Raw genomic sequence first — 15,002 nt, forward strand, 5'->3', positions numbered from 1 at the left:
TTTAGAGGCCATGGCAAGAACTTCGACTTTTATTATACACAAAACTAAAATTCACTGAAAAGTTTTGAAAGCAAAGAATAACATCTACTGATTTATATTTCTAAGACGTTTCTGCTGGCTGGTATATGGTAAATGATTTGAGAAGGACATTTGCTGATGCAAACAGAGCAGAGGAAACCACTGTAGAAGAGATCGTGCTGATGTGAACTAGTGTGGTGCCAGCAGAGATGAAAGCAGTAAACACATTTTAAATCTGTTTTAGGGAGTGATGTGAAGAGTAAGGATGCGAAAGGTGTAATGAATCTCTCTCAGTTTTCTGATTTGTGTAAATGGTGGTATCATTTGCTGAGATGACTGAAATAGGTTGCATTTGAGCAGAGTAAATGGGTGGTGGGGTCCTGGGATGTTTTTTGAAAGATGAGAGTCACCAGAGCACACACGCGTGGGACTGATCCATTAGGAAGGAATAATTTGATGATGTAGCCAATTAAGAGGAGGAATTGGGAGGGTCTGCGAACGGAACCCTGAGAACAAGGTGTGGATAATAGCAAGGATGTTCCTTCATTATAATTTCAGAAGAGAAAAGGGATTGAAATATAGATACAAGTTCATGTACAGATTTGGTGGAGGTGACATGAGATAGGAACTGTCCCATTGATTTCACAAATTTTAGAAGTGCAATGTGAGGCAAGGCCATCAGTTGAGATCCAGGGTCAAGGGGGTGTGGAGGCTGGTTGGTAGAGAGGCATGACAGATGGAAGAGGACAGGGGATACTCCACTCTGATTCAGCTGCTACAAAGTCTGCTCTGGTGGGCAAGTCTGTGAACTTGTATGATGTCAGTTTACTGTTATACAAAATGAAGTTAATAATACCTGCCCAAACTCCAGAGCTTCCAGAAAAGACTTCCAGTTAACATGACTAACTATGCACATATAAATAAGTTATAAATGATAAATTATACAGTAAATTGAAATACATCAATAGTTAAAATCTGAGTTCAAAGGATATATTAGATAATTTCTCTGAAATTTCACTGTACCAAGTCTCTATAAAAATTACATTAAATTTATTTTTTTGGCCATTGAAATGTATTTTGTCAAAATGTGCTTTTATAAAATTTTTATTCTTATCTAATGATTTCTCCAATAAATTAGAGAAAATACTGGTATTAGATGAAAAATTAATATGTAGAAAAGTAAACTGCGGAATTTGCAGGAGAAATGTGTACTATGAAAAACATCTGAAGGTCAGGCTCTGAGTTGAGTATTTAGATAGAACAGAGATCAATAACAATTAAACACAATCTGATTTGAAGCAATTGTTATTTTAAATATTTCATGTCTTAGAAAATAAAGTTTTTACAAAGTATGTTTTGTTGTGAATAATTTAGAGACATAAACATGTATTAGCTAAGAATAAACTATTCTTGTAATGTTTATTGATTAGAACAATCTAGCCTTTTCACTGAGTTGATGTGTTGTTTTTTCATTTTAAATGTTTGGCATTTCCTTTAGCAAAAGAATGGAAATCATTTCCAGGATGCTGACAGAGTGTCCTAGTTTACTTCTTTCTGAAAGCCACAATTTTACCCTCAGAAGAGTCAGCACTTCCAGGGTTCTAATACCAAATTTGTGTTAAAAATACCTTTTTGCATACACATGAAACTCTCCTTAGCACTGGTCTGGAAATGGAATGAGATGCTTTCTGAGAGAAACCAGCTATTCCTAACTGTTACATGTCTCCAGAGTCACACAAGCCGCCTTTGAAGTCGGTGAGCGCATTTCATCTAAAAGGGTGATTCATGCCTTGACAATTTCAAACCAGGGATATTCATGTACTATTCAGTCTTGTCATTTCATAAGTTTTTCCTTTTATTACCAAGTGAGTACTAGATGGCTCAAAGTAAATTTTTCTTAATGAAACTTGCCCAAATTCTGTTTAAAAACTCTGAAACAAATGATTTTAAGTTTTACTTTACATAATGTATTCAATAAATCTAGGAAGAATGTTCTTCGGATATCACAGCCAACGTAAAATATCACAGATTTTGGCAATCTATGTTATTGTAGAAAAAAGAGTTCAGAAAAACATTCTCTGCAATAATATTTTATATATTACGTATTATATATATATATATTATTCTGTGTGTGTGTGTATATATATATATATACATATAATTTCTATATTCTAAAATTTGTTGTTTCAGCACTTTACAGTACAGAGTGAGCACAGCAGTCAAGCAATCTTCATGACCTTTAAACTGTCTTGAAGAAGGACCAACTCAGGTGATGACTGTACTGTCATTAGAAACATTTCAGGGAAGGAGTGTAGACTAAGTCTGTAGTATTGGAGGGTTTCAGAAAAAAAGATGCTATAATATTCAGGAGTCAGATGCTATAATATTCTTAGGAGTCGCATAAGGTGACTTTGGAGAAAGAGGTGACTGAGAACTGGAGGGGACTGAGGAGACTACAACACCTGGTAGAATCAAGAATGGCAGAGGGAAGACATAGGATGTTTAGAAATCTAATAATAATAATTAATAATAATAGTTGAAAATAGGAAAACCGAAGGAGATGCCGTGGTCTGGATTATGTACCTCCAAAATTCTTATGTTGAAGTCCTAACCCTTTATGTGATAGTATTTAGAGACGGGGCCCTTGGAAGGTAATTTGATTTAATTGAGCTCATGAGGGTGGGGACTTTATGATGGGAATAGGGCCCTTGTAAGAAGAGACACCAGAGAGAGCTTGCACGCGCTCTCTTCCTTTCTCTCCCTCCCTCCCTCCCTCCCTCCCTGGCACAGTGAGGATACATCCAGAAAGTGGCTGTCTGTAAGCCAGGAAGGGAAAAGCAAGCATTCACCAGGGAACTGAATTGGCTAGTACCTTGATCTTGGACTTCCTAGCCTCTAAAACTGTGAGAAATAAATTCTTGTTGTTTAAGCTACACGGTCCATGAATTTTGTTATGATTGCCTGAGTTAATTAATACAGAAACAAATACAAATTAGGAGGAACAAGACTGAAGATTGACAAAAGAGACGCAATGGGGCAGGGGAAAAAAGCAGAGCTGAAACAAGAGAAGAGATAAACAATAAAGACCAGGAAGCAATAAATTGCTAGATTGATTTGTAGAGCTTTTAACGATCTAATATTAAGTAAAAATGTGTTGTACAGTAAAATAAATAATATTCTCTTAAAAAAGTTGAAAAAATCTGTGTGTACATATCACAATATACTTATCTATTGTATACGCATATATATGTTTACATATGTATGTCAATGCGTATATTTTATAGGTGTATAGAGGAAGGTATACATGGATAAAGAATTATAATTTTTGGACATTTCATCTGAGTAAGGATTGAAGAAAGCAAAATGGAGGTTATAAATCTTTGTCATTTGACTGGTTACACTGAGTACCTACCACTTAAGGAATTAATAGAATGAATACAGTAAGTTAGAAAAACAAAACACATAAAAGGAAAAGAAAATATCACTTGATGATGTGACAGGGACAGATATGTGACTTAGAATAGGTCCTTCCTCTGGGGGCCCAGCCAGGGCCTTTGGGAGCAGATCAGGGCACTGGGATCCAGCATATGGAAGCTCAGATAGACAATTTGTTCCAGTGCCTCCAGTATCATCAGCTGGCCAGATCAGGGCAGACTGGTATGCGATCCTCATCAGGGTTCTCCTGTCCTGCTTTGCCTCCTGTGCCCAAAGTGGTCACATGGCCACTCTTAGAACCACGCGCTGAATAGGGCTTTTGTAACTAGGTGTGAGTGAACGATGTGCACGGACATTTTAAAGACTGAAATAAAATTGTAATTAGCCAAATATTATTAGGTGATTTGCTTTACTTTGTTTTTTTATATATTTAAAATTTGCTCAATGTTTTTCTATAAATATTTTTATAAATGTTATGCTTTAAACAAAAGAAAGAGCCATTCAAACTGGGAGGAAAAATCATTTTTTCCCTATATAATAGTTCTGAGAAGGGTAAGCAACATCCCAGTCACTTACTTAAAAAATGGCTAGATCAGTGGAAGAACACAGGTTTCTATTTCTCATTTAAAATCCACCTTTGTCAATTATACCATGTCATATATTTTACCCTCTCAGCTAATCATAATTAACTTTGCCTTTTTTTTTAATTGCTGGAAAGTTGATAAATATTTCCCACACTGCAAAAGTAAAAAAGGGGAGAGAGTCATTTGTTTATTTTGCTGTACATTCTATATTTTGTGCATTAATGTTTGCATTGACATTAATGCAAAAATACATAAAATATAGAACATACGAAACTTTTAAAACTATATTTGGACACAGGAACCCGAAGTCCAATAAACTCATATAAATAGAAGCACAATGCACTTACTGGGGACAAGAAAGTATACATTAGGTTGGATACATTATTTTCTTTCATTAGGAAGTATTTTAACTTTTACATTCCTTTTGGAAAACATCCTTCAGGTCTGATATCAGGAGTTCTTCATCAATTTAATGATCAATTTAATTTCATCAGCAATATAATAATCTCAGGCTAATGGTATAATTATTACATATTCAGTAATATTCTATATTTTTATTCTCAGAAAATTTGCATGATGGGTCATCTATAAAAGGCAGAACTTAATATACCTCCTCATGCTAGCTGCATTCATTTCCTATTGGCACTATAACAAAGTACCACAAACTTATTGGCTTCCAACAACACAAAGTTATTACCTTACAGTTCTGTAAGTCAGAAGTCTGAGATAAGCCACAAACCAGATAAAATTAGGTGTCAACATGGCCGCATTCCTTTCCAGAGGCTCTAGGGGAGAATTCTTGCCTTTTCCAGTTTCTAGAAGCTTCCCAAAGCACTTGGTACTTGGTCCTCTTTCTCCACATTCCAACCCAGCTACATTAGATTGAGTCCTTTTCACATGCCGTCATTCTGACCTCCTCTCTGCCTACTTCTTCGACTTTTATAAATCCCCTTGAGATCACAGTGGGCCTACCTGATCCTGATAACTCAAGATCATCTCCCTATTTTAGGGTAGCTTAATTTAATTAGCCACCTTAATTCCATCTGTACACTTCATCCTCCTTTGCCACGTCACAGCATATCCACAGATTCCAGGAATTAGGACCGGGACATCTTTGGGGACCATTGTTCTGTCCATCACGTTAGCCTTCAGTGTAGTCACACACAGCAGTTACGCATTATTTAAACTGCTCAAAGTATTATAACTTCTCTTATAAAACTGTTTCAGAAGTCACATCACTTAATTTACTTGAGATCATAAACATTTTAAGTAGAGCTCAGTTGATAAAGTGCTAGTTAACCTAAACAGACAACTATCAGTTAGATTAAGAAACAGAATGTGATCCTAAAGTCATGCGTGTGTGTGTGTGTCTTGGAATAGTTGTATGAAATAATGCTTTAATTGGTGTCAGCATCGCTGATATAATCCACTAATACAGTCATCTTGCATTTTTGCTTAAAGATCAGTTTTGCAACATTATAGTCACCTCATACTTGCTGCTGAAACCGTAGATTTACATCTTGGTTCCTAATATATTTTTCCCACATTTCAAAGGCTGGACATAAATCACTAGTAGGATGGCAAAGTAAAAAAATACAGTTTCTTAATTGGAATTTTTGGCTAGAGGACACCCTTCATATCTATTCTTCTTCTATTGTAAATTAGAATAATTTGGGGTTGGCAAGAAGCAAAATTTTTAGTTATCAGTAAATGAGATACATTTCATGTTGTAAATTTATCAGGTCTGCAAGGCAGTCACTGTAGTATCAAAATTTAGGTAAGGCTAATGGAAATATTAGGTGACAAGGACTATATTGATGAATAAAATCCACAAATGATTAAACCAATGATATTGTGTCAGTATTTGCTTTTAGGACATCAAGAAACTTTACAGTTGTTTCTAACATCAGGCTCACATCAAATCTAAAATGACTATTATAAATAAGTAACTTTGAAAAAAGTAAAGAGCTATAATGAATAAGGTCCTTCAAAATGAACATTTTTAAAAAAAATATTAAGGAAATGAATTCTTTATACCTAAAATGAAATTACCCAAATGAAAATGTTAGATATGTGTCTATGTGTGTTTGGGAGTTTACATTTCAATAATTCAAAACGTTTTTCAAGAGAGTCTCTTCCTTGAAGTACATCTTCCCCTGGCTTTCAAGGCCCTTTACTCATGGGGTTCTCTTCCTTCCTCTCCAGCTACTGTTTCTCAAATACTTGTGTTGGATTTTCTTCATTTTCCCAACCTATAGGTGTTGGGTTGCTCAACGTCCTGGTCTGTGTGTTTTTCGTGTTTTCATTCACATTTAGTCTCTTCACTTTAAATACAGTCAATGGAGTCGCGGCTCTTGATTTCCTACCTGAGCAGATAGCTCTTCTCTGAACTCCACACCTGTGTATTCAAATGACTCCATGTCATCCCCACTCAGGCATTACAATCTAAAAAATGTACTAAACTCAGCTCTTCCTATCTCCTGCCTGCCCTCCTTCCCCCACCAAAATCTGTTCTGCCCAATTCTTTCCCATCTTAGGAGATGACAACTCCAGCCTCCTTGTTGCTCAGGATACAGCAAAAACCAAATTTACCCTTTACCCTCACTGTCCCCCCTGCCCCATCCCTATGTCTTATACAATATCAAGTCCTGTCAGCTTTAATTTCAAGGTGAATATGGAATTCAACCTCTCCTCTCAACCTCTACTGCTTTCACTCTTCTGCAAGTCACCATATCTCTCCTCCAAATGCCTGAAATAGCTCTGCAATGGGCCTGTTTCTGTCCTGGCTGCCTTGTAGTCTGACTCCAGCAGGGCATTCAGAGTTTCTTGTTGAAACACATCTGATTAGTGACCTTAATTCCACCTTCACTCTTAATCCTACTTTGCCATGTAATGTAACAAAGATATCAGATCATGTTACTTCTCTGCTCAGTGCAACCCCAGATCTCCTAGGAAAAATCCAAGGTACTTAGACTAATCTATAGGATCTACGTGTGATTTGGTTTCCATTATCTCTTAATAGTATCCCCTCCTCTGCTCCATTTCTGTCACTTCCCTCCAGTTATGCTGGCTTTCTTGCTATTCTTCCAATCAGCCAGGCAGGTTCCTGTCCCAGGACTGTTTTTCTTGCTTTTCACCCTCACTAGAATATGGTTTATCAATATCAAATTATTCATATCCATACTTCTTCTTCTAAGGCTTTATTCAAAGTAAACTTCTCAGTAAGGGAGGGATTCCTAGCCATTTATAGCTAAAAGATCAAACCTCCACCTATCTCTTCAAAACTTTTATTTCCCATTCCACTTTCCTCTCCCTCCTTAACAATGATCATGTTCTATAAGTAATATAAAATTTTATTGCCCTTGTTTAACATTTCTCTTCTCAAAGAGAATGCAATCTCCACAAGTGAATTTAATATAGTAAAGATAGAATCTAACATTTAATTTGGCTTTATTTTTGTTTTAAAAATATGACAAATCTTCAAAAAGTAGAATTCCAATCATCCGGATTGAAAATCCTACTGAATAGTCTTTCAGAACTGGTTTACTTTTCAATCAGTACCACAAGGCTTTCTCAACTATGGCTAAGTTAAACTGCATCAATCAACCAATAAGCGGGTTCTCCAAAAAAGCAGCAAAACTGCATAAAACAAAAATAGTCTTTATTTATATTTTTATGGCTCATTTAAATTATATCACACATTGCAGCTGGCAGGTTCTAATTATACATATTTCTAAAATATAGATAATATAAAAAATACAGAAAAATTCAAGGGATACACATTTTACACAATAGCAACTATATTGATTTTCTCTTGAAATCTTTTTAAAAATCAGGATGTACATAAAATTTTGTATCAAGTTTAATATACGAATTTCCATAAACAGATCATTATTTAGATTAATTCAAATTCTTAAATTAATTTTAACTTCTTGAGAGAGTTCTTAATTTTGGGATACTTTGGTTCATCTCCTAGTGATTTACTCCCAGGAGTTTCATGTAAGAGAAACTGCCTTTTCCTTTTTCTGACAATGAATTGCAAATTGTTTTTCAAAACTGTTGTATTAATTTTCACTTCCACAAGGAATAACTATAAATAAGAGTTTTATCACGTTTGCCAGCATTAGTTTCAAAAGTTATTTGTAATATGATGATTCCATAGGTTAAAACGGCATCCTATCTTTTTTTAAATCCCATTGATAACTGTGAGTTTAACCTAGATAGATATTTTTATTTAAAATACTTTTGGCATCAGTAGACTGACTCAAAATAATTGGATCAAGTGAAATTGCCAGTCACATGGATTGTACATAGTTACATATAAGTCATATACTGACCCTAATGGCCTAAATATAATGACAATAAATATCTGTTAGAAGACCCTTACAATCACCTATACATAAAACGAAATGGAAATGATAGTTGAATTCCTCTTTTCAGTGGAGGCATCTGCAAAACCCAAATTCATTTTAACGCCAATTCATCTATCATATTCCATGCAGTATGAGTAAAATATTGAATAAGACAGTCCTGAGGAGCTCAGGTAAGTGAAATATTTGCTTTTTCAAATATTTCAGTCAAATACTTTTAGCAATCAAACTTTATTCATTTTATTCTCACATTATCAAGAAGTTTCCTAACTTGATGTAGCTGAGCAGTGTAGAAGTTTACATATCAGAATATTTTCTGGTATCTACAGAAGCAACACCTGGACATGTCAGGGTACACGAGACCTCTTCTACCTGCTCTGACATTTTCAAGCCGTCCACTTATTTCTCTGGCAACCTGCTCTTGGAACATGTACTGCACTTAAAAGTCAAAACACTATCAGCTGTGATAGTGATGCTAAATTATTTAATTTGTGTTGGCCTTCTCTTTATTCTTCACTTAAAAAATATTTAATAGGGCATTATTCAAATGAATGATACTACATCTATGCAATAATATGCAATAGTCACATCGTATTAACTCTCAGTATGGCAGGGGCATCAACCACTCTGAAATTCTCCTAACCTAATGAGACGAGAAGAGCTGTAAATACATGCATATGCCTAACACTAACTAGATTTAAATATCAGGTCTGTGCATAATGGTGTTCTCGTTAAATACTTATGAATTCTCTATATACTCACATGGAAGAGAACAGGCTCTAAAATTAGCTGGGTATTATATCAACTTGTGTTTCTTTTATCTAAACACATATTTGTGTGCATACGCTTATATGAATGCATGCATCTCAATATAACTACTTTTTAAACTTTAAATCTATATTAATTTCATAATTCCATACAGACATCAATCTATTCATTTAAAAACCACTTAAAAATATATAGCAAACTGGTAATAATGGTATTGCCGAAGAGTGAATTTCAACGTGCATTCTATGTTTTACATTTCTGTACTTTTTTAACAAATTATAAATGTGGATAATATGGGGAAGGATGGAAATAAGAGAGGAAGTTAGGTCTAATACAAATCACATATTTCAAAATGAAGATGTTCTATTTCATCCATAAAAAAACATTTTAAGAGCTAATACTGCCATTTCTTACAGATGACTTTTAACTACTCTAGAACAGCTGGAAGATTTAGCATGCTGAGTCAATTCTCAACAAACACATCACTGAAGAAATTGAAACTATAATAATTTACCAACATTGATGTACATCTTTATAATTATAACCCATTTTGACACCTTGTATTATTTGGTTCTCATGCCTATTCTTATCCCCTTTTGCAGATGAGGAAAAATGGCCTATATATAGATGACATGTGACACAAGTAATCTATGCCAGGATCCAAGTTCTGCCATGTCTTCAAATCATTATGCTTGCTTTTTTTGTTTTGTTTTGTTGTGTTTTGTTTCATTTTGTTTTTTTTCCCATTGTGCTATATACACCGCCAGTTAAGAACTATGCTTTTCAAACCAAAATGCTTTCTTTTACTTCTGGATCTTTGAACATTATAAACTCCTCCAAGCACATGGAATTACTAGAGTGAATACCCCCTCCTGACACACCAAACACATACATACGCAAAATATTGAAAGCAATTGTAGAGTACAGAGCATCAGTATCTTTCATTTACTATCTGTAATAAAGGCTCTTCTAAAAAAAGTAAATTCAAGTGAAATGTTCCTTCAGACTCAACATCTACATTTTCCTTTTCACAGTTTTTATTTCCTCTTGTTTCCACAAATGTTAGCATATGATAATACATCCTAGATTCTCAGTTCACAGAAGAAAAAAATAATAATACCGATAAGCTCTTCCACAGTTTTCTGTTAGGACCCAATGAAACACTTACAAGTTGAAATTCATTCAAAGCAAGAGATTAGGGATCTTTTTTTTCCATGGGCCTCTCACTGTTGTGGCCTCTCCCGTTGCAGAGCACAGGCTCCTGACGCGCAGGCTCAGTGGCCATGGCTCCACGTGGGATCTTCCCGGACTGGGGCACGAACCCATGTCCCCTGCATTGGCAGGTGGACTCTCAACCACTGCGCCACCAGGGAAGCCCCGAGAAGAGGGATCTTTGGAGAACACCCAAACTGAACTATACATGGACAGTTCCAATGGAAGAGGAGGGCAGTTTTGTCCCCCAGGGAATAGTTAACAACATCTTGAGATATTTTGGGTTGTCACAATTTCGGGGTGCTGCTACTAGTATCTAGTGGGTAGAAAACAGAGATGCTGCTAGGCAGCCTACAATACACAGGAAAACCCTCCCACCTTAGAATTATATAGCCCAAAATATCAATAGCACCAAGGTTAAGAAGCTCTGATCTAGAATATAGTTCTATAGACATGTGTAATGCAACAAGGAAGGCATATAATTAAGCAAATTAGGGAGTCGAACGTCCTCTACTTGTTTTAAAAAAGCAAAAGGACACCTTATACACACTCTAACTTAAATCTCTCAGTCTCTTTCTCTCACTTTTTGCCCAGCTACACTGCATCAGATACACGCACTTGAGATCAGTTTGCATATATAGAAGGTATAATTCAGTCAAATACAGGAGAAGTGGGGCACACAAACTTGTGAACATGTGGTTTGCATTTAACAGACCAGAAAAGTCAACAAAAATCATAATAATAATGTTTATATAAGTCAAATGAAACAAAAGTATCTTATATTTACTATATATAGCACCCTTCATCTAAAGAATTTACAGACTTGGACTAAGTGACGCATTCATTCTCATGCTTCCACTATATCCATCCAAATAGCACATCAGAAGGAATAGTAATTTCCAGTTTGCTTTATGTATAGACTTTGATCTAACACTGGTGGCTATCAACCATGCCTGCAACTGCTATAGCTAATTACTTTCAACATTCACTGGATAGAGTTACAGCTAGAGTTTCCTGTCACTTACCTTCATTCTACTATTATATTCCCCTTTGCTACTGGGTTATCTTTAAGTGGGCATTTCTGGTGCATCTAAAAAAGCAAATCCTCATTTTCTACCTCCCATTGTTGTCAAAATAGAAAATCAAACTTGACCATTGGTATCATTTTATGTTTTCTTCTCCTTAAGTTAGCTACCTCTGTGAAAAAGCATCATCACCACGGTTTATAGCATACTCCTCTAACAAGGCCCATTAAATGAACGCCTTGTTAAGTGAAGAAATGGGTTGATCTACACTAGGTTAATTTATTATCAGGAAGTCTGAAATATAACATATAACAGGAGGCTTGAAAGAAACAAATGATGATTGGTTCTTGGACCAGAGTGTTAGACTATAGAACTAATTCTCTACTAGTATCACATCCTGTCTCCCTTCTCCCACATCCAACAAGATACATACGAGATCTAGTCTGGACCTCTAACTCTTGGTTTAGAATTAAATATTTTCTCTGATAAGACAAGACCACTAAAACAGAAGCAGACAATTACTGCATAAGGAAAGCCCCCTGCTTTGAAAAATCTGTGGGTGATCCCAGAGTGGAAAATAAAGGTTCCAAAACACAATCAGAGCCTGTAGGTTTTTTGTTTTTTGTGTTTTGGACTGCATAATAAAATCTTTCTCTGATCCATCTTTCTCAGCTCGAAGCAGTGATGCCATCACCTGAGCAAACCCAAGACCATAATAATTTTAGCTAAGATTTTCATTTTAGTATATCTTCATTTTTAGCAAGGAAACGGTAAGGAGCATGTACTCTTCTTGATTAATCTGAAAGTTCTTTAAATACAGCAGGCATGGATATAAGGAAATACTTTAATAATTAGGTAATACAATTTTATTTTTCACGTGTTACACGACAGATTTTCCTAGTTCCACATCTGTACGCACCACACACACACACACACACACACACACACACACACATGCATAAGGCATAATTTTACCTTGTTTTTAAGACATGAAAATTAAGACAAAATAATTGTTATTTCCAAACTCAAATAAGTCCAGTTAAAGAAGTCAGAAAATGAATCAGAGTTAACAAACAAAAGGGTATATACTACATAAAGTGTTTTGCTGAGCACAGGAGGCTACCTAATTCCTTTTCATTCATCATTTATAGTGTCCTTTGAAAGAAGAAAAAGTTTCATCTTAAGCTTTAATAAGCATTTATGGAAGCGTTTCATGGGGAAAAATAAATAAATGAAAGAGAAAAGAGAAAATGAGCCCTGCCCTGCTGCAGCTTCAGTGCTCAGATCATGTAATTTCAGAGGTTACTGGAAAGGCAATAATTAAAAAGCACTATGGAAATTTCTATTTCAACGTCCCTGTTTCCGTTCTGACAATGCTTTCCCTCACTTTTACAGACAGACATAAATGACAGCTTATTTTCATGCCGTTACAATGCAAATGCGCCTTGCATAGTATCCTTCCAACTTCTTCAGGGGCAGGGCAGATAACAGTACATCCACAGATAAACAGAGATCCAGCTGGGTTATCACACTCACGTTCCATAGGCTCTATGGCAACATTCTTGGATAAGAAAAAAAATTTTTTTTTTAATGTATACAAGCGATAAGGCTCACGAAGCATTAGCTCTAACTTTCCCATTCGCAGCAGATCCTGTGAAACCAACCCAGAGAGGAAGATTTCACCAAATATTGTTTTGACTCAGAACCGGGTGAGCAGCCCCATTGCACGAAAATCTTAATGTCACTCCATAGTAAAGTGTCATGAATTGAAGCCTTACCTTCGCTGACTTGCCCTAATTGGTGGAAAGGAACTTAATTTACGAGCAGCACGGAGGGGACTTTGCCGGTGCTTGCGCCCGCTGCGCTGGTCCTCGGAGAGCCCCGGGCTGGCTCCGCGGTCCTGCGCGCCCCGGCTCCGCGGCTCCGGCTGCTGCAGCTCCCGAGCGCGCCTCTGATTGGCTGGCACCGCCAGTCCGCCTGATGCTCTCCTTCCCTGTCTCTCCTCCTTCCTCTCCTCCCCGGCTCTCCCGTCCGTCCGCTGCCTTTCCCTCTGTCTCCTCCCCCCACCCGCCCCCATCTTACATACTTTGGGGGCTGCAGAAATTCCACGGCACACAGAACGGGACGGACACCCTTTAGCCCCCTCACAGCAAGGTCGTGGGGAAAAAAATACCATTAATGAAATAGTTAAAATATTCAAAAACCCTGGACCGGCGGCCTCATCTTTAGTATCACTGCTCTTGAAAAATGACAGCCAGGACTCCGTGACAGTTTAGACCCTCAGTTCTCCGCGGGGGAGGGGAAACGGGGGGCCAGAAGGGGTTTGACTGTCAGTTGGGGCGGGAGTCGACATCGGGAGGGAACGAGAGGAAAAGCAGGCAGGGCAGGCACTGATGTGGCAGGCTGATAATAAATTTTCCTATTTCCGTGCAAAGTCGTCACAGCCTGCTAAACATTCAACTGCTGGCTCATTCATCAGTGATCCATAGTCTGGTGATAGCCATGAGATTTAGCTTGAGGGATGCTCTTTAATGCCTTCCCCCAAAGTACTCAAGGCACGGAGGGTTTATATGAGACAGACCTTTCCCGTGGAGGTCAGCATATGTTCGTGAAGATGAATAGAAACCGCAATGCCTTTCCTACCCCCTTTGCTTGTACCAGGAAAACACACACACACACACACACACACACACACACACACACACACACAACTTCTAATCTCTTCTTACTGCGGACTACATTTAAATGATTTGTAAGGTACATAGCTTTTGATAACAAGGATTTCAGGCCTGATTGGCTATGTTCACAATTGATGTGAAATGACTTCAGCTCTTTCTTCCAACACAAAATCACCCACACTCACTCATTAAGAACATCAAGCATCCCCATTTAAAGTAGTGTAGTAAATAAGTGTAGGAGTTTATCTAAATTGGATGGCTATTCCAAGGATCACTTGGCAGATATATTAAGAATTATACAAGACCCTCCGTCATTCCAACCTCAAAGAGAACAGGATAACTTGCTCTGGTTAGTTGATACTATAAATGCTCACAAGCTAGTGTGATAGAGGGAAAAGGCCCTCTAAAGGCCAAAAGACATGGATTCAAATTCTGTCTCAGACTTTCCTCTATATCAGAACCTGTGTAAGCTGCTTCCATTCTCTGATTCTAAGGAAGCTTCTCTTTAAAATATAGATACTAATTCTCACTTCAGAGCCTCTCTGTACAGATTAAATGAAAATCTATGCAATTTTAAAGAAAGGATGTTTTGAATCAACTAGAGTTATATTTGACTACCTTTATTATGGCTTGACTGATGTGAAATGTGGACAGATTTAATTTGCTTTGTGTATGATTAAACAAACCAACGGAAACACCAAAAGCAGCTGATGGATCGGATGCTTTCTAATTGTGAAGGAATTGCACATTTAAGTGCGTTGTTACTCCTCAGGAAGATGTTAGGAGTCAATTAGAATTTGGAAATCTCCAAAAATCTAAAATCTCAGGGAAAAGTAGCATGGAAACAATAGCATCAGAAATAACAAGCCAATGTTGTATTATGTTTTGTACATTCTCTCTCATGCAGTTTCT

General features: G+C 36.9%; 1 protein-coding gene across 5 annotated transcripts in view; it reads right to left on the minus strand.

Annotated features, from left to right (window-relative positions):
* CDH18 (cadherin 18) overlaps positions 1 to 15,002 on the minus strand; it is a 1,040,565-nt gene that overhangs the window by 502,801 nt on the left and 522,762 nt on the right. For 2 of the 5 annotated variants that reach the window (XM_060295680.1, XM_030856604.2), the window contains exon 1: positions 13,191 to 13,407. The exons of 1 other annotated variant lie outside the window; for it this stretch is intronic. The gene's annotated coding sequence lies outside the window, so the exon portion shown is untranslated. Of the gene's footprint in view, positions 1 to 13,190; positions 13,410 to 15,002 lie in introns of those variants that run through there. 2 more of the 5 variants (XM_060295679.1, XM_060295677.1) reach the window with 2 other exon arrangements.

This window comes from Globicephala melas, chromosome 3 (assembly GCF_963455315.2).
Source record: "Globicephala melas chromosome 3, mGloMel1.2, whole genome shotgun sequence".
NCBI classification, from domain to species: Eukaryota; Metazoa; Chordata; class Mammalia; order Artiodactyla; family Delphinidae; genus Globicephala; species Globicephala melas.